Source organism: Bacillus rossius, chromosome 1 (genome assembly GCF_032445375.1).
Source record: "Bacillus rossius redtenbacheri isolate Brsri chromosome 1, Brsri_v3, whole genome shotgun sequence".
NCBI classification, from domain to species: domain Eukaryota; kingdom Metazoa; phylum Arthropoda; class Insecta; order Phasmatodea; family Bacillidae; genus Bacillus; species Bacillus rossius.
In genome coordinates, this window is record NC_086330.1 from 312,729,449 (window position 1) to 312,755,790 (window position 26,342).

At 37.3% G+C, this 26,342-nt stretch overlaps 1 protein-coding gene across 1 annotated transcript in view; it reads left to right on the forward strand.

The window, feature by feature from the left end:
- LOC134527915 (protein PALS1) overlaps positions 1–26,342 on the forward strand; it is a 310,393-nt gene that overhangs the window by 24,039 nt on the left and 260,012 nt on the right. The gene's annotated exons all lie outside the window — the stretch shown is intronic.

The window sequence follows — 26,342 nt, forward strand, 5'->3', positions numbered from 1 at the left end:
TATACTAAACTATTTTTTAAATTTAAAGTTTTCAAAAAAAATATCAGAATTCGGTAACAACTTTTAAAACAGTATATATATATATATATATATATATATATATATATATATATATATAACACCAAAATGGATATAAAGTAAATAAGTTGAAGTACATAGAAATCACAGGTTACTTAAAAATAATGTAGAGGGAATAAAATTGCGATAAAATATAAGGAATACGAACGTAAATGTAATTTAACAAACTAATAGATACCTTCTGTTTAGACAGTAAGACAACTATAAAAGCTTAAGCAAATAAGAGGTAAGTAGATTAAATAGCAAAAAAATTAATAAGTATCATTGACAAATATTAATGTATACCTACATCGAAAAATTTTATTTAATGTTTCGCGTGGATAAAACTATAAGGAAGTGATTTTAGTTTTAAAAAAGTTAAATATTTCATAATAGTTTTAGAAACATTTTTTCGGTATAGATGGTATAAAATATTATTGAATGATATTTATAAAACCTGTTGGTAACAGTCGTTGGCAGAATCTTAACTAAACAATACAAAACATCTTTATATAATTGTTGTACTCATAAAGTAACGGAATTCAAGGAAAACCAGTTTAAGCATTTGAATTTAACAATTTGATAAGACCAAGTCAGTTTCTTTTCGGATCGCTACTACTTTAGCGACCTTAGTATTCGATTGTATATTTATTTTACATTCAAGTTTGTTTTATGTCAAGAATTAATTTTCTTGGCTTTATTTTACTTTTAATATGCAATTTTAATGTAGAGAAATGTAAATTTTTAATTTGGTTAAGTGTAAGAAAAGACGTATCGCCTTAACGCGCCACCAATGAAGTCGATAAATGAATAAATAAAATTATCTTTATCTGTACTCTGCAGAGTATAATGTTGTTTCAATGTTGTTCAGTTTTGCATGCGTGCAATGATGTTGGACTATTTTAATGCGCATAACTTCGAAATTTGAAGGGGAAAAAAGTGATATGCAGGTAATTGAAGAAGATTAAGCGTGTGCTTAGCACTTGAATGAAACTACGCTATGGAGAATTTGCAACAAACCGTTTTGGAGACCGAAGGCTTAAACAGTACTGTCTGAAAATGTAACATATACGTCGTATTTATTCTGACAATTTTTCCCACGGCCTGTTTTAGATAAAGCAATTAATTCTGTATCATCAGTCTGTGCCTGATGACGGGAACAGATTTCAGTTCCCAAAACGTCGCAACTGTTTCGTCATAGGAAACCTACTGTGTTCGTTGGTGTTTTCCTCGTTGTGTTGTCCATAATATCTGTTTATCTTTATCGCTGTGTTCGCATATTTGCTGCGTTGTCAAAGTTTTGTTGTCTGCCTGCATCAACTATTATTGTTAAAACAGTCTCGACGTTGTCATCTCTCTGTGTTCGTCTGTGCTGGTATTATTTTTTTTTTCATGACTGAATTTCCTTCCACGGAATTCTTGTGCTGTCTGATATTTTAAGTTTGAATGTGTTCGTCTGTGCTTTGGTCGTTGTGTTATCCATAATAACTGTTTAGGTCCATCTTTAGGTTTATCTGTTTGGCGTCAGCTGAATTAGGCTTGTTCTGTGTGGGTTTATGTTTTGATTTTAATTTCTTAATTTGCGTTCAAAGAATATTTTTTTCCCGTGACAAACAGTTCAAAAAATGCAATGAAATGCAAGAAACTGTGTTAAATCAAAATTTTGTAGATTTTTAAAATGTTATATTTTTTTAATGAATACGTGTACATACTTTTAAGTTGTCGTGCTAGAAACCTTCTTGAGTATAATCGATGAAATGAGGTATGTTGAGCAACCGCGTGCACAGATGAAGACGAGGAGGGCAGGTGACGAGCAGACAGCCTCGTCGCCCCAGGGGATGACGCAGTCCTGCTGGGCAAGTGCAGCCCTCGTGCTTTACTGCCGTCGCGCGCGGCTGCTTTGTTTCTCAGACGAGTGTCGCGCGGACCTGTTGAGTGCTGAGTGCCGGGAGTCCTGGCAGCGCGCCCGCGGCCGCCCTAGCAGTGCGTCCTGCCTCTCTTACAGCGTCGCCCCTGCAGACCCGAAATCAACTGAAACGATACAAATGGAAATGAAGTACATCCACTTACACCGGAAAGAGTCGGAAACCTAATAACACACACAAAATCAATTGATACAATACAAATTAAATGATTTGTGCCCAATAATAATTGAATAAATAAAATGAAGTAATAATACATGAGTACCTAAGCATCAAAAGAACCCACTTTTAATGAAATAGGTGTACTTTAATAGAAACGTATTTCAATGATTAAATGCTCAAATCGTAAAGAAATAAATCAAAGGAATAAACTGAAATATGTTTAAATGTTACGTAATTGAACATATTAATATGAAATAACTGAAATAAACTGAAACGATACAAATGGAAATGAAATACATCCACACATACCGAAATGAGTCGGAAACCTAAAAAATACATTAAAAAAACCAAATTGATCCAATAGAAATTAAATGATTTGTACCCAAAAGGTAATTGAATAAATAAAATGAAGTAAAATTACATGAAAAAGCATCAAAAGAACCCATTTATAACAAAAGAGCCGAGCGCTGGTAGTTCGCGACCCTTGGGACCTCAAACAACACAGACTTCTGGTGTGTTATCGAGCAAAAAAAAAAATTGTGTTGGGCTGTGTCGGGACACACAGCCGTTGGTTTATCGTGAAACGTTCGTGTCGCTCTTGGTGTATGGAGACATTGACTGCGTACTAAAAAATCTTTGATGCAAAGCAGACACTGAATGGTACGTAATAATTTTTTTTTCCCGACTAATATGTTTACTGGCGCAGGCACAGCAGTGGTAGAGGTGCTCGTGGAGTTGGCGTCGTTCACTGAGCGCTCCGCGGCGGCTGTGCGTCGCTCCCGAATCAGTGTCTGTGCTCGGCGCCGGTCACTGGGGCGTCTGTGCGTGGCCCGTAGCCTCCTCCCTCCTGGCTCTTGCACGGGCTGAGGCTGACATATTGTAGTTTATTACTTTTTATGGGCTTACTTTAAATTTTCACATGTAAATAGTGTCCAAAATACACTCTTTTTTTTTTCTTAAATCGATTTCTCTAAATAAACTCTATACACAGACACACGAATCACCGCGCTATCCCGTCTGAGTCGTGAGCTGCACTGAGTGGAAAAGAGCGAGAGCGCCTGTTCTGCGCTGATTACAATGTGCGTAACGGGACACTTTTTTCGTGCGTGCAGCCGGCGTTCATCGATTTATTAGACGTTGTCACGTCAAAAAAAATTTTCCTGCTTAATGAATAATGTAGCATTGTAGCGTCTCTTCACTAACGATTTCTCGATATTGAAGAGTGGAGCAATAGATCGTTGTAGTTTTTGTTATGCTCTGAAGATTCATCGCCCTTTTGGTTGTTAAAAAGTTTTACTTCAAATTTGGATTTGGATTAAAAATTTTATACCAACTTTTAATAGAACTAAGGATACTTAAGAGCATAACCATCAAATAAAGAATGAAAAATTATTTAGGATTTCAAAAATATGTTTTAGTGTTCACGTGGCATGTTTTAATCTTTGGGAAAAAGTTATTTATTTTTGTGGCGTAAAAATCGTTATTTAAATATTTTATTAAAATAAAAATTATGTTTATCACCAGTTATTTACTAGCCTTTCGTTAGGAATAACATTTTGTTTATTAATTTTATGAAAAATTTATAGAGGTTTATAAGGCCCAAGCCCTATAATTTTAAACCTTTTTCCGCCAAAATTAGCTTCGAAGATAAAATATCACTGTGACTGAATACCGAATTAAAAAAATAATAATTATGTAGTTTAATTAAAATATATTTTTTCATGTTATTTAGTTTTAATCGTATATTTATTCGGCACATTTTATCCCTAGACTGATAAAAAAAAATTGTCTCATAATATGAGTCATTTGTAAGAAAATAATTAAAAATGGCTAAACCCTTACTTTCAATCAAGTTCATTAAGTTAAACCAGCTGTATGTAATAAAGTTGCAAAAAAATGTAGGGGAGACCGGGGCAAGTTGACGATGTTAAGCTTTGAAATGGCCTTCAACAGATAAATAAGCATTTATTATATCTAATTTGGTACCAATACGAAGTATATACTATTTTCTACCTAAAAATGTAACAAGGTTGTATTAATGTGTGTAGTTCTGAAGTTATTGACAAGAAACCAATTAGTTAGCACATTCGTCATCTTGCCCCAGGAGTGGGGTAAGTTGACGAACCTATTGGGGTAAGATGACGAAACAAAAAATATATATATTTATAGACAAAGTACACAATAGTTTTATAGATATCCTACACTAAAAAACATGCAGGCTGTAAAGAAGATATATTGTAACATAATTGAACGACTTTGATACAATTCCTTGCCACATAGTAACGAAAAACTGCAATTTTTTGCTTTGAATAATGTCATTAACAATAGTCACACACATAATTGGAACAGTTTTCGTGCCACCACTCAGAACATGTGGGACTTTGAATCCAGTCTTCATTTGGAGGTTCCACGTAAACTTCTTCACGTGCAGGGCAAGAAACACTATTTTGGCTGAGCTTCGTTTTTCAGTTTTCTTAGTTTTTCTTTCATTTTTCTTCTCTTCTTTCTGCTTCTTCTCTCTATCTCTTTGTAACAACATGTTCTTAATTGGCGAGCTTGTTATTACTGAAGCTGATCCTGTACTTCTTTTCCTTGTCGCGGTTGTCCTGTGGGCCACTGGCAATGGTTTTAAATCATAAAACGATGCCTTTTTACTAAATGAACTTGCATTGGCATTCCCAGAAGAAGGCCCTGCTTCATCGATAAGATCACTATTTTTTCTGGCTGGGCTAATGAATCAGCTCCTGAAGCATTAGGCATATAATTTAGCCACACATCGTTTGATGCATGGTCAGATGAAATTGGTAGTTATGTGGACATTGGTTCTTCACTTCCGGGAGGTTATCATTCCGATGTAGCAGCAGCAACAAAATCACATTCTTTGAATATCTGAGGGTTGTAAGGCTCTATCCCAGTAGCCTCAAACCGTTGATGGCATTGCCTACAGTTGCTGCTTTTGAATAAGCTGCAGCGAAGAGATTATCCCACATTACGATCAGTTATTTGTTGTCCGGGATGTGATACCAAATAATTGTCACAGGTTTGTGAGTAGAATGTCTTCAAAGGGTCGAATAAACGAAAAATCCAATGACTGCAACCTATGCGAAGTATGTGGTGGCAATCCGACCATCACAATACCATTATCACGACAAAAATTCACAGCAGCAGTTATCTCTACGTCACTCCAACTTCTTTCCGTTCTCCGCTTATAATGCCTGGGCATCTACAAAAAAAAATCAAACAAAATCGTTACGACTATTAACACAGGAAATATTTATAATATTATATAATTTTATTATTATTTTGCTTTTACATAAATGATCTTAATATATGTACATCATTGGTTTAAATAACACATTTAATACAAAATAATGCTCACATTGTCATTACCTATGACAAGTTGACGATTACAGGGGCAAGATGACGAATTCGTCATCTTGCCCCCGTCAACTTGCCCCAGCAGCCCAATTTTTGCTTTACCAAAATCACTAACAACATTTAAAAAAAATCTTCAACAATCAATACATTAAAATACTCCCAAAAGTCAGCGTTTAATTTTACATATATAAACATTTTATACAAATGGACTCATTTCTCGTAATAGCTTAACATACGTACCTTCAATATTACAACAATGGCTCACGAAACAGTTAGCCTCTCAAAGCTGCCACATTCAAACTGACTGGAGAATTCCGCTGCACCTGCCTAGTAGGTGCAGATGGTGACACTCAAGGTCAGAGGGGCGCCAACCTTCTATCTGTGTTTCTGGATTAGTTACATTCGATTCGTCATCTTACCCCGTTCGCCAACTTACCCCGGTCTCCCCTACTTTTTGGACCCGGTGGTTCGATAAGATTCATAATGGCATAGGGTCTTACGTTGTCTGGTTGGAAGTGTGTGTGTGTGTGTCAATCTTTATGTATACATATACACACATACTAATATTATAAATGCAAAAGTGTTTTTTGTTGGTTTGTTCTTTCACGCAGCAACGGAGCAACGTATCGACATGATATTTTTGCAGTGGGATAGTTTATGGCCGGAGAGTGACTTAAGCTACTTTTAATCCCGGAAATATGCAGTTTCTGTGGGATGGATCTGGAGCGTAATTCTGTAATTACATCTTCATGCTAAAATGGCTGAACGGACTTTGCTATTGCATCGTTGAAGCTTTAATTAGATCAATGGTGACGGGCTTCTGCATTATTGATACCTTTTGTGTCTCCATTGCATCGGCCATTGCCATTCGCGTTGGATTTGTCGATTAGTTTAATATTTCTACTCAATTTTGACTTTCACTTTATATCCGCACTTCCATACCTATATGTTGTAACGTATTTTCTTTGTAATGTGCGTGTATTTAAGATATACGTTTATCCATGGTGTATCAAAGTATTATGATATATCATAGTTTGAAAAAAAATCCCATATTTTTCCTTACAAACACGAGAGCAAGCCGCGTTTAAAAAAAACTATATATAAATAATATTCTATATTGTTTTCCATCAATTGTAAACATAATTTTTGATATTTTATTTCTAAATGAAGACAGTACATAAATAAATTTAATATGAATTCTTTCTTTGCATTGTTCCTTTTGTTTATTTTAATTTAACCCTTGACTTACAACATTGTATATAGTAGCATGCTAATGTAATACTCTGTAGGTTTGTTCTGTAGTTTTTTCAAGAAAGCACAAAGTAATGGTACTTTACTAAAACATAAAGTGTATGGGTGAAGCCCACGCGCAAAAGAAGTTAAACTTCTTGCTTGTTATATTACTAGAAAACCTCCCCGTCTTCGCACGGCTAGCAGAGCATATACGCCTACTTTGTTTTCTATCGTAGTGTCCTATGAACCTGTTGCGTCGAGAATGTGGGTAATATTAACATTGATAATTTCTGCCGGATTATATGTAAAAATGAACATATTATTTTTAGATGTTACACGCGACAGGGAAACATCCAATTGGCCGTGTGAAAAGCTTTGAGTGGTTAAGTCTATTCCAGCAACTTTCTAAGTTTGAACTTGTGCTTTGTTAATAGTCATTCCAAATGCTAATTTAATGGACAATTGGAGCCGTTTGAACCGAAAAGGCAATTCTGAGGATATCTTCGGTATTCTTGGTAGGTATCAAAACCGTTTCACCAGTTCCATAGTCAGTTAAATTTTGTACATTCGATCAAAAAAAATCTTAAATTAACTATTTTGAGTCTCGTACCGTTGCACAGTTTAGGTGGGTTTAAATTTCTTATTAATATAATAGGTGATACTCCTTTTAATATTAAGTCAAATAATTTAAAAAATTTGCCTCCTCCCTATCCACGACTGTGTCAACTGAGTAGTAGATTTGTGATGATACTTTAATATTTGAAAGTATCAAATCATTAATTTTGTTAACTTGCTCATTTGTAGGTGATAGTATAGCCCTTTCTTGAAACCAATTTAGTGACTTAGTGGTTATGTTACTAATATCGGGATATACATTTTGCAATAAAGTCCTCCTCAGTTTGCACCAAAACACATAGATTATTAAGATTGATCTTGACATTAACGATTTGAAATTCACAATTTCGTACTTGGTTTAAGTCTTCAGAATATTGCCTATCACGGTCTAAGGATAAACGGTCTTCCCTCCCTTCATCAGTTTCGTTAATTCTAAACAAACGAAGTCTTTTGGCAGTTGACGTACTGCTACCTATATTCGATCTTCGTCGAGGCATTATTACTTCGTGTGAACCTAAAAATATTACAAAACAAAAGTCAGATAAAATTCTCTAAACAAAAGTAGGTTTACAATTATAAATTTTAATCTGAAAATAAGTTCCTACTACCTAAAGACAGAACATTAAAAAAATACGATCTCCACTTCCTAATGGAAAAAAATAATGTATAGGTACATTAATTGTAATCAACATTTATATACAACACCTAATTGAAAAAACTAATTTATACAACAATTGAAACCAACAGAGAACATTAAAATGAATGTGTAATACTCAAAGATAGACAAAGCGCGATGAGACCTCTCGTTTCGAAAGTCTACTCTAGGGAAACGCGTGCTTTACCGTTTGGATAAAAATTTAACTAATGGTCCCAGTCGACATATTCTACTATCATCGTCATAACTGATAATAATGTACTTAGCTAGGTTTGTTTTCTCTTTTTGTAGTTGCGGTAACCGTCGTTGAAGGGTTAGTGATATAAAAAAAAGTAATGGCTTGGTAGCCGTACAAAAATTACACTTACAGGTTGATGCATACCAGACATTGTTTTCTGACTTTAATTACATATACTGAGATTATTTTTGACGTGACAACGTCTAATAAATCAATGAACGCCGGCTGCACGTACGAAAAAGTGTCCCGTTACGCACATTGTCCCGTTACGCTGTGTCCCTTTACGCTCATTGTACGCTTGCGCCGCATTTATCTCTCTTCCACTCGATTGGAACAACCATCGATTTGACTTTTTCGAGGCACATTAAACTTGAAACACTCTCATTCGTTTCCTACTTTTCCTATCATCGTCCTATCCTTAACAGAATAACACATATTGGAAGAAGTAAAATAGCAAACATGTATAAAAGTTATAGTTAAAATAATCTCTTCGTTAAAGTAATAAACATATTTGAATTAATGAGTGCAAATAAAAGTAAATTTATCAATTAACTTGTACATTTCATTTCACTCCTTCTTTATATCAATACAAAATAGTGATAATTCAATAAAAATTGGTTGTCTGTAAAGTCGGTTTACGGACGATAGTGTAACGTGACAACGTCATAACAAAACATTGATGAAATGTTTGATCCAGAAGAAAATGAAATATCATGTTCGGCCTGAGACTGAGCCGTAATAGGTTTTTGCAACCAAACCATTTAGGCATTAAAAATATTATATTCTTTGAGGAAGAATTTTTTTTTTAATTTTTCAATCTTTTGTATGATAAATCTACCTCTGCATACTTTTATGAATAAAATTGAATCATTTTTATTGAATTATCACTATTTTGTATGGATACAAAGGAGTGAAATGAAATGTGCAATTGAATTAATAAATTTACTTTTATTTGCCTTCATTAATTCAAATATATTTATTTGTTTTGAAATGTTGTGTGCGCCATATTTATTTTTACAAGTACAAAAAAAATTTGCAGTTGCCGGGTACTGAACCGACAATCTTCAGTTTAAAAGTCAGGTACGCTAACCACACGCCCACGAGGTCATACTAAAGTAATTTAGTTTCAAATGATATATAGAAAATATAAAAACTTTGTTCACGGTAGGGGTATAATATTAACACGATTTTATAACAAATACGCATCCCAAATACAACAAACTTATTCATAATGTGTTACAATAGTTTTTAAAACATTGCGCAAAAGATCCTTGCTGTAATTTGAATTATTATGTGTAACTGTAAAACACCATTGTTGGTTCAAAACGTATTTGAATATTCAACATTACGTTTAAATAACCGTACCGATTGTGCTGAAAATCGGTGGACGATCGTTAAATTACATAATATTAATAATTCAAACGACGAAAATATGATTGAAAAGTAAAATCGATGGTTGTTCCAATCGAGTGGAAGAGAGATGCCACGCATGCGTACAATGAGCATGAAGAGAGATGCCACGCATGCGTACAGTGAGCAAACAGAACACATCCGTAGTGGGACACTTTTTCTAGCGTGCAGCCGGCGTTCATCGATTTATTAGACGTTGTCACGTCAAAAATGATTCAATTTTATTCATAAAAGTATGCAATCATTTCATCAATGTTTTGTTATGACGTCAAGTTAATATATCGTCCGTAAAACGACTTTACAGACAACCAATTTTTTCTTTACTCCCGGCATCATGTCAGTAGGCCAAGCAGTGGCCATAGAAAATGACACAGTATGTCTTGTAGCCATAGAGAAATGACACTCACAGGTTGTACGTCTACCAGACGGCAATCTTGAATTAAAAACATTTTCCACATTAACAGTCAATTTACACAAAACCGTAATGAATCACACCATCCATTGGTAAAATCGTATGAAAATCCTTTCGGTAGTTTTTGAGTTTATCGCGTTCAGTCAGGCAGACAGGCGCGGCAAGAGGACTTTCTTTCATAATATGTATTGATTGGATATAAGAAACATAATTCTCTTTGGCAGAGACCGCAGATCAAAAAAATATGTACATCAAAGTATGGAAGCGCTAAGTAAATTATGCTATTGCGCAAGTAAGTGAGTGTGAAAGTATGCAAGTGTACCATTATTGTAAGAGTGTGCGAGTGTTCGTGTGCGCAAGTGCGCTATTGCACTGTGTCATTTCTGCCTCTCCCCTGCCGTCTCGACCGCTTCCTGTTTCACCTCCACGTACCTTCTAACTATTCCCCTCACGCGATCGAAAAGAAATCATGTAAAACCCGCGTGTTAGCAATTGTTACTGTAATTTAATTTTGTTTTAATGTAATACAATTATTTAAACTCATATAAATTTAGACGTGATATTTTTGATCGAATAACTTTCACGAGTGTTTTGCTTGAATGAGATTTCATGAGACAGGTGAAACTAGCACATGTTTCGCGGACTAGGGTGCTCATAGCTCGCGAGACAAGTCCGGGCGTGGAGCGGATCCTCTGGAAGCGCCACTCGGCTCGTGGGACCGCCAGCAGCCGGCGCGGAGAAGGGCGGCGTGCCAGGGCGAGTGCTAGGGAGAGGAGAGAAGCGCCCAGGTGGAAGGAAGGGGAGTGCTGGGACTCCTTGGAGTGCTGGAAACATTCCACCTCGCTCGGCTGGCTGGAGAACCAGCTGGAGGCGTGGAGAAGTTCTCCCCTCGCCGGCGGGACGTCGTCTCAGCCTCTGAGACCCTCCTGTCGACGAGGTCGTTCAGAGGCGGACAGACATGGCCTGAAGACAGCCCCCCACGTCAGTACTCTCGGGAGGCCTGGAGGTTGTACAGTGGAAACACAAATACTGAGGACAACATTCGAGTCCGGTGGAGGGTGCTCAGCATAGGACCACCCCGAGTATGCTTACAAGTTGCTGTAAGTTGCTGCATAACATTAAAATAATGCTATAATTATGATAAAAAAAAATAACTTTTTAGGAACTTTTGACACAACCAAGTGTGTGGGGGTTGACTAGCAGCGGAGCCAATCACGGAAAGAGTCGAAGCAACTACAAGCTTCTCTCGTGCGCTGACCGTACACAGACACCGAGTGGACCAGAATCTCCGTGGACATCCCCGCAGTGGCACGGTGAGAGGCTGTTGTCACCTGGTCCCCCCCACGGCTCACTCAAAAAATGTTTTAGTGACAAAAACCTTAACATCCCCCGATTTTAACATAATATCCAACACCCTTCCAAGAGGAATTAGTTGTGTCCGTCATTTCTCGTACGCGCAACACGCACAACTCGGAAGTACATGGAATGTTGAAGTTGTTGGCTGGTTTATACACATTTGTGCCCTCTATATCTGTTAACTAAGTCTCGCATGTCACCGCTAGGCGGCAACAAAATCGAGTTCATTGGCTTGTGTCTAGTCAGAAAATAGAATTTTTCGCTTTAAAGGTATTATTATAAACATAGTGTACTTTTTATCGTTATAAATTTGTAATATAGTAACTTACAAGATTATTTTGAAGTGCTGTGCGTATCTCCCGCGTTGATTTCAAACATCGAAAATGAATTAGAATGTGCATGTCTTCAATTATAACCCCTATCTTTCCTGTTATCACTCCATTGTGAAATAAATTGTTATTACATTAATATAAGGGAATCGTGTTTTTTTTTTGTTATTTACTACCTTTTTTTAAATTGCTTTGTAAATTCTATGTATGTGTATAAAAGCGTCTATACACCAATAGCTTCATTACCAATGTACTAAATAAAACAAATTATTCTTTTCAAACATAAGGTGGTGAGTTTTAATTTTTGGTTTATAGTTATTCTTTTCACCAACCTGTGACAGCACAAATTTAGCAACGACGGAGTATCTAAAGAAATAATTTTTAAATAGCATCATTCGCTCTTTACAAGCGTTTTCGTTGGTAACGGTATCTGTCAAATGTCTGAGCAGTCGAATGAACTGCATTGAAGCTTCTCGCCACATACAGGTTAATGGTGCGGAATGCATATTTTCGTCTTTTGTGTGTGCACTTGCTTTGTTAGTTTGACTTCAGAACTTTCGAAATGATCTGATTCAATCAATGAAGCGTGCGTGTTCACATTTGCCAGTCTCAACAACACTTCGATATTGTTGAAGTTTTGTAATCTGACAGTGTGCAGCAGTGACGAAGTATCCAAACATTCAGCGTCAGAGCCGGGGCAGACTAAGCGGCACATGCTGCAGACTGCGGGCCAGAGCAGAGCGGGTGCACACTACCCTTACAGGCGGCTGGGGGGGAGGAATGCGAGCCGCGAGTTATCTCCGCGCGAGGCAGTCGTTAGAGGAGTTTATGGCTGGAGCGAGCTCTCCCCCGCTTCTCCCCTGCTCTTTGGGGGAGGGAGGAGGGCGCCCGTGCTCCCACAGCTCTTCACCAAACATTTTAACATTCTTGCGCGGCGGCAGCAGCCTGGTGCCGCTGCTACCGGCTAGCTTACCTCGCGGCACGAAGTTACAAGCGCGTTGCCATCTGTATTCCACGTTACTCATTCGTTATTGTCCATTCTATAAGACAATCGATGATTTTTCCCTGTAGATGAAGAGAACTCATGCTTGACTTAGTGCGGAGAGCTTAGGTACAAAGCTGCTGTGCTGTGGCAGCGAACAAGTCGGGGGATAGTGCAGCCATGCCCCGCCTGCCGGGCACACACAACGGTGCGCAGAGCTTCAGAAAATACAACGCGATTTTAAAACTGCTCAAGATATCCGAGTGGGGTCTGTTTACGAAAAGTATTTAAAGATTCGCTGAGGAATTTTCCGGATTAAGTTTCTGAACTTTATTTTTTGAAGAGATAAAATAGCTTAAAAGCGTGTTTTCAGAGTAATTTTTAGTCATAAAACACCTTGTACAGATTCTTGAAAGCACTTATCTCCGCCATATTTCAAAGTTGTCTAATGCACGACGAGATAGAAGACTGCGCGCCAGTGCAGAGCCTTGCGCTTAGAGGCGATACCGCGCAATAAATAGCAGCGAGCGTCGCGCTTATCATCCCGCCTCACTGACACACATACACCCCTGACTAGGCGGGCTATGATGATCTTTGTGGTGGATCGAAAAAAAAAAAGAGTGGGCATAGAAGCTCTGTGGGATCGCTGGAGGCCAGGAGGGAGGGGATGACTGGAGGTCACGCGGTCGTAAAAGGTCAGTTACAACCCGGCAGTGTGTGTCGAGGCGAGGGCGGTTCGCTCCCCTAACCGCAGCTAGGCTCCCCTAACCGCAGCTCCCTTAACCCCAGCTGGGCTCCCCTAACCCCGCGAAGGTATTAAGTAACCCGGGAAACAAAGGTTTCAACCACCAAAAAATTTGCCCAAAGCTGAATTTTTGCACAGTGGTAGAATCTACTATGCTTAATAACAGACCAAGATTTTACCGCTGTAGACCTTGTGCGTATCACCGAAAACGTGCAGTTAAGTTCTAGATGACAGCGACATACAAAATTCCATTGAAACGCTTCCCATTTACGCAGTTTTTAACGTAGACTCTCCATAATCACACCAAAATAATCTAGAATCGCTATTATATACATTAATGTTAAAAAAAGTTTCGAATTGTAATATTAAAGTTAAGATATAAATCGATTAAGCACTGAAATAAGTTTTTTTAATCTCAGTCAAGGACATGAAAACCCGATTCGCCGTAAAATAAAGTGTCCGACATATAATCACTTTTGCAAAAGTGGTTGCATATTCCTTAAACTTTAAAGTGTCATATTTTTTAAGATGCTAACGTAATTGTTTGCATCGCTAGAGCTTTCCGAGCGTAGCAGTGTGGTTTACGTAATGCGACAGTGCTACAGCCAGAAGCACTATGCTGACTTTGATTCCCTCGAAAACGAGGTTTTTTAATCTCTGGAATACTTTACACAAGCGGAAATTAAGAGTACAGTTTTCTAGTAACATGTGAAGATTTTATCACCGCAAACCTTGGGCGTCACACCGAAAACGTGCAATTAAATCCTAAATAATAGCTCCTAGCGCTTCACAAGATTGCATTCCGTAATATTGCATTCGCGTTATTATTACAGTAGACTTTGGGTAATTTATTGCAACGGTACACAAAAATTAATTTCGTGAATGCAATTTATATAGTGGACATTCAATGTGGATACCAAAATTATCTTAAAACGTTATTCTACAAGTTATTGGTGAAAAAAGTGGTTAAGTCTTAACATCTTATTTTTAGACAATGCAAATCAATTAGGTTATAAAATAAGATATTTTTCAAATTTAACTGAAATAAAAATAAAAATCACACAAAAATGAATGGACAAACGTGAAAATCACTTAAACAAATTATGTTGCGCATATCTCTTAAGCTTTAAAATGCAGAATTTGTTAACAGTCTATAATATCGATTGGTTCTCTACAGCGGACGGGGCGTCGCCGTGTGTACTGTGCTGCGACCATGCAACTGTCGTTTTGGTTGTGGCGTTCAAATCCCAGGAAACAAACATGTGACTAAATAAGTAAAAAAATCACTAGTTAATTGCCTCAATTAAGTATTGTAAGAAGACGGGAAAACGTATTTGATTTTTATCACATTACAACAGAATAAAAATATTTCCTTAAGTCATGATTTTTAATATTAAATATAGCTATTTTTCTTGATGTTTTGCGTGACAACGTCTAATAAATCGATGAACGCCGGCTACACGTACGAAAAAGTGTCCCGTTACGCACATTGTGCCGTTTCGCTGTGTCCCGTTAAGCTCATTTTATATTGCTCTTTGCTAACCTGAACTTCCTAGCATTGCGACCGAGTACGTGGCGTAATTCTGTTTTCATGCATTTCAATGTAACATTTTCATTGCTCTTTGCTAACCCGTTCCTCCTAGCATTGTTGCAGAGTCCGTGGCGCAAATATATTATTTTTGACTGCATCTTGGTGTTGGGTAAGCCATTTTCCTTCACATCATCCTTGAAACACTCCCATTCGTTTCCTACTTTTCCTATCATCGTCCTATCCTTAACAGAATAACACAGATTGGAAGAAGTTAAATAGCAAAAATGTATAAAAGTTATATATGAAATAATATCTTCGTTAAAGTAATAAACATATTTGAATTAACGAGTGCAAATCAAAGTAAATTTATCAATTAAATTGTAGATTTCATTTCACTCCTTCTTTGTATCCATACAAAATAATGATAATTCAATAAAAATGATTAAATTTTATTCATAAAAGTATGCAATCATTTCATCAATGTTTTGTTATGACGTTGTCACGTTAAACTATTGTCCGTAAACCGACTTTACAGACAACCATTTTTTTATATACTGAATTAACTATGTTCATATTAAATCATGCTTTATCCGAAATGTGACGTCATACCAGCCAAATTAAAAATGAACACTTAAATCGTTCTTTATGAGAAAGAAAGCCTACCTGAGTTGTATAATACATAGTTATTTAACTTGGATTTTAGGATGTTCCTGTTGACAAGTTAAAAAAAATGTTAACTGCAATTTTATTGAGCCATATTAAAAATCCTTCACAAGAGAAAATTGATTATAATATAATCTCACGTGCGTTAATAACACTCAAATACACTAAATAGAATAAACTAAACATATTTACAACATTTCCCAAACAAAATTAATTCACTATCTCCTGCACTTGGCTTGTTGCGACCAGAGCACCGCCACAGCACGGTACACACTCCATCGCTTAGGCTACTATAGCGATTCAACTAATTGCTCTAGATTCTTTATAAATATACTGCCTTAAAGCTTAATAAATATGCAGAAACCTTTACCCAGATGATTTTCACGTTGGGCCCTTCATTTGCATCTAAATCATGATTTTATTTCCACGAAACCATTACAAAAATCAAACATTTATCGATTTTAATTTCATCTTGAGTATTCAACATTGAAATATTTTACGTGGTTTTGTATCATAACATTTTTATATTAATTTTATGGCCTTATCGAGGGTCAACGGTAGAAACTGCGTCTATGGGAAACATTTTAATGGACGACTTTAAGACATTGTCATAAAGAACTTTACTGCATTTTTTTCGGTGTGACGCACAAGGTGTACGATAGTAAACTTTCGTTGTGTTATTAAGCACAGACAATTCTAACACTGTACAAAAATTCAGCTTTGGACAATTTTTTTTAAGGTTTGTACATCTATTGTTATTTATTTCCTGGACTATAGGACGGGCGCGAGGCCATCGTGCAGCAACGACTCATGTTGCGGGAACACGTATTTTCATCACACGGATAGATTCAGTGAGAATATTACTTAAATACTTCATTATTACCTTCGTTTCTTTTACAACCATTAGCATTTGAAACTCTTCCGCGTCCTGATAAGGGCCAAGGTAGTTTCTGGGTCACATCAAATCGATTCCCGGAAAGTTCTACCCCGGTTGCAAGTATGAAATCTAGCGGACTTTCCTGATAGCCATTTGGTTTCCTTGTGGCACGCACGTCTTTCTTCCCCTTACACCACTACATGCTGTCACTGCTTCGTCAAACGTTTTAACGATCGTCCATCTGTAATCATCTCGATGACATGAAGAACTTAAAACTCATTCGTTTGTTCGCGTCATTTAAAAGTTTACTCTATGGTCTTGAAATGTATATGTAAATAAATATATATACATATATATATACCCACACATGTTTTGAACTAAGTTTTGAAAGTACAAGATGTTAAGGGGCCCACCTAGTCAGGGGTGCATCTGTGTTATTGAGGCAGGATGATAAGTGCGAAGCTCGCTGGTGCTTCTAGCGCAGTATCGTCTCTAAGCGCAAAGTTCGGAGCTGGCGCGCAGTCTTCTTGTTGTGCATAGGGCAACTATGAAATTTGAGCGGTGACCATAACATTAGATGGCGGAGAAATGAAGATAAAGGTGTATTGCAAGGCTCTTGAATGCTTTTAAGAATCTATACTGGATATTTCATATTTAAAAATTATTCTGAATACTCGCGATTTAGACCTTATCTATTTTATAAAAATAAAGTTTAAAAATGAAATACGATGAGAGAAGTACTCATTCGCCCTCATTGTATTTTCAATCGCTTTACTTTATAAAGAACATCTAAAATCCATGATGACCTCATTTAGATTTAAAAATATTTCGTGGACCTATGCTACTGTAAGAATGTTTAAAGAACATAAATTTGTTTCACCCCAACTTGGGAGTATATTGCGAGATTCTTACCTTTTCTTTACCTTGTGCACCAACCAGTATCGTGCAATGACGATTGTGTTAAAATAAAGAACTTTTAAAAAAAATAAAAAAAATAAAAATGGGCATGGTTTAACACACGATATAAGTTAAACAGAAGAATCATACGCCTGGTGAATGACTTCAAGATGGAGATCCATTGACGTCTTCTCCTAAAGAGTAAGCAGGAATGAGACCCAACGAAGGAGCAGTGTGTGTAGGCCTAAGTATGAAATCCTGATATAACCTGCCGGTCACCGGTATCGTCTGCCACATATTTCACCTGCTAATTTCCGGAAGGAACATACCGAGGCTAAAAGTTACACTTAATTGGAGATGCGAAAATTTATACGTGTTAATTACAAACATTCAAAAGACTTAAGTGTCATGCTCATATATATATATAAATAAATCGTATTTACTATGGAGCATATATATATGCTCCATAGTAAATACGATTTTTTTATATTTACAGGTCACTACGAATAATAGCCAAGTATCTCACAAGTTCTATTTCTGGAGACTCATCTTCATAATTTAAGATCAGACGAGTTAACCAATATGAATCAAGTAAAATTCATTTTTTCGCAGAAAATACTGAACTTATTAAACCACGTTTGAAAAGTTCCAGTGAACCCTACATACTCGGGCAAATGCCATTTGTTCATTGGCTACTGACATTTGCGACTTGTCAACTGGGATGCTTGCCATTCTGTACTTCTTTGGTTGAAGGTTTTTTCATTTGATCAGTTATTCATATAAACTGTCAGACAATCACAGAAGAAATATGAAGGTAGTACGTGTGTTTGGATTCTAGCATATCGCGAAACGCATCTGAGAATTTTTCCGGTCTCTACTCATGAGCTTATAGCAGCTTTTACTACCGTAGCACCGACCTGCCTACCGCGATGTGAAGAAAATGTTTCAACGTTCACACAGTCTCAGTCAAACCTTTGAATATATATACTGTATAGAAGTCGCGAGTGGATAGGATTTACTCTACGTTTTTTCAGAAGCGTATGAAGAGCAGCTTGGGAACTTCACCGCTGCAGTGCGCTGCCGTAACGCCCTGTATCGTCTTAGTTGTTGTGTACACGTTAGAGCGCAGCACTGTCGCCCGCTGTCATTCCCCCGCACCCTCCAACCTATCATTCACTGCAGCTCAAGGTCGTTCAACGGGAGTGGGGAAGTGGGTGTTTGAAGAGTTCGACACTTGTCCGCTAGGGACCACTACAAGTCGATGCCCTAGAGATGGTGGCGATTGCAGCGGTGAATTAACCAACTACCTCAAAACCGTATTAGAAATTTTAACCTGGGCTGGCGACTTCTATACAGTATATATATTCAAAGGTCAAACTGCAGCGACTTCCATCAGCTGTGAACAAGGATAGGAGGGACCACGCTTAGGGCCTCTAGCGTGTCGACACCACGCTTAGAAACACCGCTACTGCGTGGCCGTTATGCGCGTTACAAGTGAAACTTCATAGAGAAAAGGATAGGAAATATGTAGGGTACACCCATTTATTCAAAACGTGCGCAAGTGAGCAAGTATACAAGCTTACAAACGAGTGTACATGTATACGTGTGTGTTAAAATGTGAGCACGTATCAGAGTGTGGACGAATGCGAGTGCGCAAGTATGAAAGTTTGCGAGTCCGCAAGCACACATGTTTGCAAGTTTACAAGTATGAATGTTTCTTATAATGGAAACATTCCATAGAGCGTGTTTACTATCATCTGTGTTTTCAGCAAGTAATTTGGTAGCTAAAATATGATACATATATCCGTATTCAATAAAGTGCATATTGGGAATTCACATGGTGACGGAAAACCTGAAACAAAAATCGTACAGTTATCTGACTCTCTACTTTATTTGTTATTCCCCATTCCTCTTCATCAATCCACCATCGAGCTCCCCATTCCCTAGTGTTGCACTTTTACCTTTTTGTTACTCCCTGATCTCAATCTGATCTACCTGCTGTAAAGAAGTTTCACTTTTAAAAAGCCACTTAACTTAGAAGTTTCCTTGCATAAACAACCTCAGTATTATTTACCATGTTTGCTTTATATTTGTCATTATCATTAGGAAAATAACAAAATCATCAGATCATATGTTACTTTTAATATTAAAACTATAATTATGTCAAACCTCCCACTCACCTTTGAAGACTAAAAATACAAACTGACAGTCTTGCGAGTTACCCTTATTTAAAGGTTTACTAACTATGATTAGTGCTTTGTTAATTAGATATCTTTTTTACGGAATAGTTACTATAAAATATTTTCAAGTAACGGTAAAACTAACAGTATTAATTGCTCTTAGCCGCTTACACCTCAACATCCTACTGCTTCTCCACACCCTCTTCACGATTGTATGAAGGGCATGTCCATCAAACTTGAAGTGGCTGCATGAACCACCAACAAAGAAGCCATTCAAGTGTCACTCACGAGTGACCACAACCGTTCAAGGCTCACGGTTCACCACAGATCAGCCAATGAAGAACGGCGAGTAACTTAAAGAAAGCTTCAGCGAGTACCGTTATTTTAGAAGTGTACTTAATAGTGCCGCATAACTTCCGTACTTTTACTGGGGTTTCCATGTGCGATATAAATTAGGGATGATCAATATTTGTATAAAAATCTGTGTTGCATTTTAATATTCTGAAGTTAGTGATATGCATTAAAGAATGTAGGGACTGATAAAGGGGGAAAAAAAAACTCCGACTTGAGTTCAGTTGCCTGATCATGCCGCCCCTATGTGGTTGGTAGCATGACCGGTAGCGCTAGTGATGGTTACTAGTTCAATTACCAAGTAATAGTTAACATAGTGGCTTTGGACGAATGAAAACAATGTTGTTTATTGTTGTTATTTATACAATGTTTTTATTTGTGCTTTTATAACAATATTTTACCTGACAACTAAGACTTTGAGAACTCCCTTTTTAAGTGAGGTTGGGCAGTTTTTTTTTTTAAATATATTAGCTATGTTATCGACTGATAAAACATTTTAAGTTTCGCCAGTTTATGATGTTTAAATATCAAAGCACTTTATTACAGAGAGGGATTTTTTTTTGCAGTAATTGCTCCGGTACACAAGAATGTAATTACATTTATTTTTCTGCTCCTTGGTAAATTTTTAAACAACAATTGCTTAAAAAAAGATCAGTAAATTAAAGTTATCGTCAAGTGACTTCCCGTGATGGTAAATGATTATAACCTGAATCTACGTGTACCGTTGCATCTCGCCAGCGCCTGCGACACACAGAGCACGTGGTGAGTCCAGCCAGCACTGACTCACTGCCCGCGGGTTAGCAAGGACTGTGGTCGAGCCACCGGCCACTGCCTTGCGGCTGCGACCGCTCGGTCTCTGTGGCTGCGTTTCCATTTTCCCCATCTTAAAGCACAGATTTGGAATACCAGTACGTTTAAACTGTTAAAAAGAAATTTCAAACGCAACTGTTAACAAGAAGGCATAAACCATAAACGGAAAATTTATTGAGAATACATTCGTACAATTATTTACCCTCATTACACAGTAGGTCCAAAAAGAACGCCCCAGTTATAAATTTAAATAGTATCAACGGTAAGCGTTGTAGAGTTTTGTTTCAAGGTCTCAATCAAAGAGTAACTCAAACAGTTTTAGACAAGCACATGCACGAGTACCTCTTTGTTGTTTTTTAGCTTGCAGAGCCATCTACGCAAAATGGTGACTCCTGAGCGTAAAGCGTTTTGTGTTCTGCAGTTTGCTAAGAGTGAATATGTAATTTCAGGCCTCCCCGTTGGAATATATTTTTACGGGAGTGGTTGCGCGTGGAAGAGGCTATCGCTTCCATTACTCCAAACATGTTGAAGTGTGGGAAGAGTTGGACTTAAGGCTGGATGTGTGCCGTATAACTAAAGGTGCACATATTGAACATTCGTTAAATAAATAGGTTAGTTTAACTTATATTTGATGTTTGATTTGTGGTAAATTGTCTAAATTAAACTGTTATAATATACCATTGAAATTGGAACATTACTTTAGGGACACTCTGTAGTTATTTTCTGTGACTGTCGCATCTTACCTTAAGCATCCCCGCATGTATGGAAGGCCTTGCCACAGGAAACTGTTCGGAACGGTGTGTCGCAGTGTTGCGGTATAGTGCGGTTTAGTGCCGTGTCTCCACGCTGCGCAGTCTCGTGTGCTGCTCGAGTGGCGGGTTCGCGCGCCTCCGTGCCACAAGTAATAATCGAACGCGCTGTCATCGGACCTAATGAATGATTATGTTCGCGGTGTTGGCAGTTCACGCCGCCCAGGTGGTGGCTGTTAGCAGAGCAGGTGCGGGATTCAGGGCACTTGTGATTGTTCCTGATTAAATCACCAATTAAAAGAACATTATTCTTTTTTTTTCCCCCAGTTTTATACTCGCGTCAAAATTGGAAGGATGCATCGCTCATGCGTGCTACTTGTGTTATTAGACACTAATTACAAAAATACAAAATATGTGTTCATCTACACGTCTATATGTTTTATACTTTATGCATTAAATATAAGTACATAAACTATTGCTACGAGTACTAATTAGATACCCCATGTTATCTTAACTTTCTCTCTCTCTCTCTCTCTCTCTTTGTACGTATGTATGACCATTTGACAGAGAATAGTTGCTTATAATTAGGATAAGACATAAAATATAAAAATATTTCCGACCTGAAATCCACTATAAAACTTGTGTAAAGTAATTTTTAATATCGTGTAATGTTTTTATTGAAGGTATGTGTGGTATTATTTAAAAAGACGACTGCATGCCAACTTTGTTCAGCCTCCAGCCCGTTTACTGTGTGTAAATGTACTTATGTATAGTACTTTTTTTAGCATCTCCATTTACTATATATTTCTAGCCTAGCCATCAGGTATTATTTTCTTCCCTCTGCAAATATTTACTTACGTATTTCTAAAATTGCTGTTTAATTGTTTTTTTTTTTTTAATTCTTTAAAATGTTTTGGAAGCAGTCTTTTTTTCCCAGCCTAAATTGGTCACATAGTTAGCTAAGTGATAAGTAAACAACAAACAAGATATTGTGAATAAGTGCAAGCAGGATGCTTACCCTACAGATATAAATAATCAGAAAACTAGGAGGAAGAAAAAGATAAAAGACTAAGAGCCAGTAGTTCAGCCTCTCTACAAGTACATGAGTTCGATGCGCAGCAGTACACGTGTGAGTGTTGTCATTCAGAGCACTAGCAGACAACAAGCCTCTTCATCGATACGTTCTGTTGAGCATATGCGCTAATCTGAGCCTTCCCTTTTTCCACCCCTTTGGTCGGTTTTAACCCATTAACAAACTCGACCGAGATTTTCCTTTAAATGATTTTATTTATCAGTTTGGAAGCGATTGGTACAAATTTACGGAAGCTATTGACGATGGTTTTGGGGTCTATGGACCATAAAACGAAAAACTAAATACAATTATTCTGGAAGTCGCACCATGGTAACGACTACAATAGGTAGTATTATTTTTCAAATCTACCTAACAAGCATTATTAATATTAGAAAATTTTTTGGGGATTCAGTTACGCAAAATACTTTACGGTGTTTTCAATTTGTATTAAAAGGTAAAAAAAAAAAAAAAATAACAAAGACGTACTTTCAACTCGTATATTTTTCAGGCTTAAGTAAGGTTGAAAAATTATTACAGAAAACAATAGGTACAACGGGAAAATAAGCGATTTTTATTATTTGATCAGATGGCCACACATCTTTGCGACGAGTACAAAAAAAAGAGGCAGCAACTTAATTATTTACAACATTTGACCACTCCGCTCATTAAACTATAAAAACTAAAAAAAAATTTAAGTTTTCAAGAAACTTAAATCATAACTTAACACTTAACTTTAACTGTAGGGCAAGCAAACAAAAAGTCAAAACGCGACCATTATTCCAAACACAGTGAAATTAACATTGGTTCATTGTTTAGCTGCTCGTTGCGAAAATAACGAACGTGAAAAAAATATATTATAAAAAAATATGAAATCAACCATTATTTTCAAAGGACGGATTTGAAATAATAATTTTACAATTAATATGATTAAAAATTACTTATATTAATTAGATAAACAAAATTGCATTGCAGGGATTCCACCTATACACACCTTGCATGGTCCAATCTAACGAGAGCACAATTGTTTCCGTTAGATACGCCCTCAAGCACCAAGTATTCTGAAAATAAGCCGAGCATAACAAAGCGAGTAGCACATTGCGCTGCGCAAGCACAAAGAGGTGCCCTGTAGCCAAGTTATCTAAGCCAGCGGGAGAACACTGATAGGAAGGGACAGGAAGGGTAGCACAAAGAGTCCTGCGATCGGGCGGAAGTCACTGAGAAGACGCGACGCACAATCCCAGCCCCCCAGGACCTCGCAGACGGCTCTTCTGAGGAGAACACATGGAGGAAATCCTGCGCTATAGCTGCATCCAGCTTTACTTACTTAACAGTTAACGGCTGTGAAATCTGAGCGATAATCTTCAGATTATGGAGTTATTTTTTATCTGAACAATATTTCAATGGCTTAACGTGGAAATGGTGATCACCGAAAATAGTTTATACATATTGAAAACAAACTATATTGACAATTAGAGTATTGTGACATATTTATTAAAAACATCTGTATTTTATAAAAGCGAAAATAGTTTACATTATTACGATGTTTAAAGTATATGCTTCAATGTAAAATAGCAAGCTCCAAAACACAAGAATAAATCACGAAAATGTGTAGTCCTTAAAAATTGTTTTAATAACACATATCGTTCATACTTGATATAAAAAAGCAGAACAAAAGTTGACGATTGGTTGTCTTAAGTTAAATAACAAAAAAAATATAGGAAATAAAAACAGTTGTTTCGTTTTTGATTTAGAACCTTATTGTTATCGGTTAGTCGTTTCCAAGAATGTTAAAGTTAAGCTATCTAAAGTTAAGAAAAATTATTCAAGTCTTAAGTAATTTAATCTTATGTAAATAATGTCCGCACAATACAAAAGTAATTTCTTGACTTGCTAGTTGTAGCCAGTCGAGTCCAAGCAAGGGAGGACCAACCATTTGTTAATTGAGTTGGACTGACGCGAAAATAAAGGGGGGAGGGGAAGCCAAATGTACTGTCGCAAGTGCAGTCAGTATCCTACTTTTATCCATCCAAAAAAAAAAATGTTTCATAAGAGTGTAATGTCCTGGTGTAATGTCCTTAAACAGTTCAACTTAAAAATAATATCAGTTGGAGAGAACTTAATCATTCCAGTATGTAGGTACGCCTATCACTGACTTAATGATCGCGTAACGCCAAAGAGATATGTATACCTTGGAGACAAGCGCATCATGAAGTACAAGTATTGGCCTACTCCATAGATATGTGTATAAAATAGAAAATGAAAGTATAACAGTAGAGAGTAACATTTGAAATACAGCTGCATAAGTGGAACACGCCTTAGTTATTAGTTTCAAATGTTTGTTATATTTATCATTTTTCAACACCGCCTTAGGTGCCTTACAACCAACTATGCTCATAATTACTTAAAGAAGGCTTATATCTAAGAAAGTTTAGCTCTTAACGAAAAACTGTGATTTTTTTTTCCTTTATGGAAAAATATATTAAACATTTTAAACTATTTTTTTTCTTATTTAATAGAATCACAACATTAATTATCTAATAAGGAAAAATAATACCGTGATTTTTTGATGATCGATTACCAAAATCATTTTCCCTCTAATTTTCATCGGGTAAAGAATTTCACCTAACGTATGCTTCATCATTATTATAATCAACCAGTGACACTGCAGCTATAAAAAAACTAATAAACACATGAAACTGAGAAAACAGTTTACTTCTTGAAACCTTATCTATTCACAAAAATCGCTCTTTGTCTCCAAGCATTTCCGCATACAGTTTGGTAATTTAAGCAGTAAAGAGATACCGTAAAGAAACCTGCAAGAAAATCGTATAATTTTTTGCACAATTCCTCATGTTGCCCATTTGTGAGTAGTACCGTGCTGTAGCGCGGCTGCGACCACACTGCCCTGGTGGTGCCGCGTGCAGCTGACGCATCATGGGAAGCACTTCCGAGTAACAGGCGATTTGCCTAAAAGTGGTTTGCCTAAACATGAATTCGTTACGGCGATTTGCCTAAAGTCATTTCGCCTAAAGGCGTTTTGCCTAACGTCGAATTGCCTAACGGCTATTAGCCTAAAGGCGATTTGCCTAAAGGCGATTTGCCTAACGGCATTTTCCCTAACAGAGTTCTACCTGACGCCGTTTTGTCTAATGGCGAATTGCCTAACGGCGTTTTGCCTAACTACGATTTGGCCAACGGCGTTTTGCCTAATGGCAATTTGCCTAACGGCGTTTTGCCTAACCTAACCTAACGGCGTTTTGCCTACCGGCGTTTTGCCTAACGGCGTTTTGCCTATCGGCGATTTGCCTAACCACGATATGCCTAATGGCGTTTTTCCTAACGGAGTTTGGCCTAACGGAGTTTTGCCTAACGGCGTTTTGCCTAACTCCTATTTGGCCAACGGCGTTTTGCCTAACGGCGATTTTCCTAACGGCGTTTTGCTAAACGATGTTTTGCCTGAAATTAGGCAAAACGCCTTTAGGTAAAACGACTCATGCGCGCACTCACGACATCCCCTTGCGGCAGCACCAGGTAGAGGTCGTGCTCTCCGCCGGCACGTGTGAGGCCTGCCACTGGGGCGGCCTGGATCCACCAGCAGAGGACTCACGGTGACCGCGAGAGTCGCGAACTCGATCAACTGTCTGGCGGTTACCATCCCGCGCGTGGTCGCTCTAGGAGAACTCTCTCTCTCTCTGCGTCCCCCGGCCAGGTACTTAAC